The sequence below is a fragment of the Petaurus breviceps genome, unplaced genomic scaffold (assembly GCF_028583685.1).
Source record: "Petaurus breviceps papuanus isolate PSGF00001 unplaced genomic scaffold, PetGlider_PUasm1.0 90897, whole genome shotgun sequence".
In the NCBI taxonomy this organism is placed as follows: Eukaryota; Metazoa; Chordata; class Mammalia; order Diprotodontia; family Petauridae; genus Petaurus; species Petaurus breviceps.
In genome coordinates, this window is record NW_027187374.1 from 346,229 (window position 1) to 350,546 (window position 4,318).

The window sequence follows — 4,318 nt, forward strand, 5'->3', positions numbered from 1 at the left end:
GGTTTCCCTCATTTAGAAAGCGTCCTTTCCTCTGGGATGATTCAGACAATTCCTTCCCAGAGAGGACTTAGGGGACCATTGGTAGTATTGTTGGGAAGCATCTTAATTTCTAATAGCAGAAAGAGATGAAACTCTTGCTACATAACTAAGGTAAAGGTATATCTACTTGGAAGAAGATCCTCTAGCTGACTGTGGTAATTATGAGTCCCTGGATGGAGATAAGATTTCCCTTATTTAGCCCCTGTGAAAGAAGGGAGCAGTCTTTCTGTAGGGACCTCTAAGGGGGACATTTTTTGCCTAATTGCCTGTAGGACACTGACCTTGTCTTGATCACAGTGGGGGAAGAATTCCCTATTGCTGAGACACATGAAGACCTGGCCCTGGTTGTGCCAGCAGCCAGAGGTCCTACTCACAGCCTTGGTCAGTCAGCACCCTTAAGGGGGGGAAGGAGTTCTCCATTGCTGAGGAATAAATCTGAGATCTCTAGCCCTAGGTTTCAAGGCCTAATCACAGTGACATGCTGATGAGGATACTGGTGCATCTTTCTGTCTGAATGATCCCTATTTGGAACAATCGTTCATGAGCTAGGGGGAATGCATACACCAGTCCCTATACCACAGGAATGTATGCATCAGTAGCCTGATTCTTGCTCTGTATAAGAAGGATGGGAAATAGCAGCGATGCTTGCTGCCTGTCCTCATTCAGGGAGTTGCAAAGATCAGGGCAGCTCATAGATTAAGGGAAGTTTACCTGGATAGCCAGCTTGACATGTTGTCCAACCAGCTGGTTCATTCGAATTCTTCCAAGGAGTGGCTCCAAGTCACTTAAGAAGGCTTTACTAGTGATGCATTAACACTTAATGGCACCAGTAGTAGATGGGTAGGCACCTGTGGTTGCTGAGGCAGTCAGCACAGCGACAGTGAAACAATCACTAATTGGTAATAGGGAAGAGCAAGAAGGGTACAGCCAGAGATAAGCTCATACATGTATCTAAGTGATCCCTCACATTGAGTTTTCAGAACCATCAAGTTTGGCAATAAATTAATTGATCTTACTTAGGATTCACCAATCTGTTTCAGCAAGGGAACTTCAACTCCAGGAGTTTCTTGCACAGGTAAAATCACAGATTCATACTCCCCAATTGTTGGTTTGTTGTTGGTGTTTTATTGGGTTGTTTTTTATTTTTTGGAAACCCACTCCAACATATACGTTGACTGCCATTTTGCACAATATTAGAGTTATACTTAAGGTAGATAATGGTTTATACAGACTTTTGTCAACTGGGATGAGAACTTAATACCATATACCATATAACTCTCTGCCCTCCTTATTTCAAATGGATATTGTATGAAGGAAATATAAAAAAGCTACAGAGATAGAGATAGGGACTAGACCTGTGATTTCACTGGTATAGGAAACTCAAGAGCTTTACCAATGCTGGTTGGCACCTCCTTTGAAGCTTACAATCTTAGAATGCTGTCTAAAGCACTGAGACTAGCCCAGGGTTACACAGACAGAATGTATTGGAGTTGTAACATTAAAGCCAGAACTCTCTATCCGTTAACCCATGTTGCCTCTCATAAAAGGTCATATCATAAAAAGATATAGGAGCATAGAAGTATGTACCTGTAATGTTAATGGAATAGGAAGATTTTCCCCTCCCATTATGTGACCTGCTTTGAGTTGTGGCCCAGCTCACAACTGGGATACAGCCTGAGGCACATGGAGCCCATTGTGGGAGGAGCTTGCCCAAGGGAAAGAGGTGGAGAGGGAGGTAGAGTGGAGGTAGGAACTTTCTAAGGGGAACTTGTTTGTGAGGAAGCCTGACAGAAAAAATGCTTCAGATGTAGGTGCTCCCTGGATTGGTGATGAGTACCCTGCTAAACCTTACTTCCTGGTATCCTAATAGTAACGTTCCAAATAAATATTTTAGTTTAGCCTTTAAGGAAGAGAGTTTGTTATATTTTGTGAATGTACCCTGGCAATACATATGCATATTCATAGCAGTGACTATGGGTATCACATTGACGTTATGGTACCTTTCTCAACTAGGGCTAGGCAGAAAAAAAAATAGAGATTACAAAAGAAAAATACCTAATTTCAACTACATGAAATTAAAAACAGTCAGTATAAAATAACACAGATCTGGCCTTGAAACCAGTTCAAGTTGGCTTGTGTTAGGTGACCCTGAAGTCACTTTTCTAGGTGCTCTAGGCAACTCTCTAAGATTCAATTGCAAAGAAAGTGAACATCAAATAATTTGGGGTCTCCTGTGACCCCATTTAGAGTTTTCTTAGAAAAAATACTATAGTGGTCTGCCATTTCCTCTCTAGCTCATTTTATAGATGAGGAAGTAAGACAAACAGGGTTAAGTGACTTGCTCAGGGTCACATAGCTAGTAAGTGTCTGAGGTTTAATTTGAATTCGGGAAGATGAGTCTTCCTGACTCAGGCTCTACCTACTGTACCACCTGCCTGCCCTAGGGCGCTTCTTCTTCTGGGAATCACAGGTCTAGTTCCTATCCTAAAATTTAAAAAGTTTGTGCATAAGTAATATCAATGAAAGTAGGATAAGGGGTACAGGGGACATTTTCATATCTGATAAAGGCTTGATAATCAAGATAAAGGGAACTGACACAAATATAGAAGACCAAAGGTTTTTGCCCAATAGAAAAATGGTCAAGTATCAGAATGGTTTTCAAAAGAATTGCTAACTACTATCAATTATATAAAAGATTGGTCCAATGCAAATTAAAACAACTGTAAGATATCCACCACACTCAGGAAAATGGCAATGATGATGAAAGATGGAAATAGACCGTGTTGGAAGGGGCTACATGAGAGCAGGCATGCTAATACACTTATGGAAAACAATTTGGAGTTATAAGAAAAAATTACTAAAATGTCCATAACTTTTATCAAATTCCTGCTGCTGGGCATATAATCCAAGGAATTCAAAGACCAAAATTCCATCCATATATATGTATGTATTTTGTGTGCATGTATATAAATATAGACATATGTATGTATATACATATATAATATTCACATATATGCAAAAATGCTCACAGCACTTTTTGTGATAGCAAAGAACTGGAAACAAAGTGGTACACAGTGACTGAAGAGTGCTTAAACAAACTGTAGTACATGAATGTAAAGGAGTATTATTCTGTGAGAAAAAATATGAGAAATTTAGAGAAACATAGATTTGTATGAACTCATACAGTGAAGCAAGCAGAACCGGGGGGGGAAATTCCACAAAAAAAAAAAAACTACTAAAACAAAGATGAATTCTTCGGGTCATTATAAGGATCAATCATCCCAGAAGAAGAGATGAGGAAATGTCTCCTTTGTTTGAAGACCAGGAAAGCCCAGGCTATTGCATTTTTTGGTCAGATGAGTCCACTGTGTTGGTTTTGCTTTTTTCTTGTTATTGTTCTTTTAAAGGGAAGGATTACTAGGTAGAGATGGTTGAGGAGAGATATATTTGGAATTGTAATATAAATTTTTTTAAAGTTATCAATAAAACTTAAAATTTAAATAATTAAAAATGTAAAATTTTAAAACTTGCGATTTGTACTTAGTCGGTGTCCATAAAATATTAAAAGAATCAGAGGAAGTGCACAAGAGCACTCAGGTGTGTATTTTACAGGTTTGTAGAATGACAGAAAAGAAGTGAAGGAAAATGAAGTTCTCCATCAGTAGAGGTAGTATTCACAACAGATGAATTCAAGGAGCTATACTTCAAATGGCCATGCAGAGCACTCTGCTAGATGAGGAGGGATTGGGGGTAAATTCTGTCTGATACATTAGAACAATTTAAGTAAAAAAAAACAGTTTATTGGATAAATGGAGTTCTCCAATTGCTCGGTCTTGGGGAGTGGGGGGGGGGATAGGGGGAAGGGAGAAAAAGACCCACAAAAATCAGAAGTGACGATTACATAGCATTTTAAGGTTCTGAGAAAGTCATTAAACGTTATTCCACTGGAACTGACTCCCAGCAGCCACTGCCTAAGGTAGGGTGCTGCTAAAGGTATGTCTTAACTATGCCTTGATTTTTGTTTTTTAAAATCAGAGACTGATTTCACTCGTGTCCCCGGCAGAAACCGAACCAGGTTCAGACAGTCAGGCTGTCAAGGCGACCAGCTCGCCTTTCCATGGGGGCGGGGCCTGTCGGGAGACTCGAGCACGCGGGAGGCGGGGGAAGGGAGCCCGGGGGGCGGAGCTACGAGTTACAAGGGCCCTGAACTGTGACGCGCCCCTTTTCTCCCGCCCCGAGGAAGGCAAGTTCTGGCCCCGCCCCCGCCTTGGGATTGGCC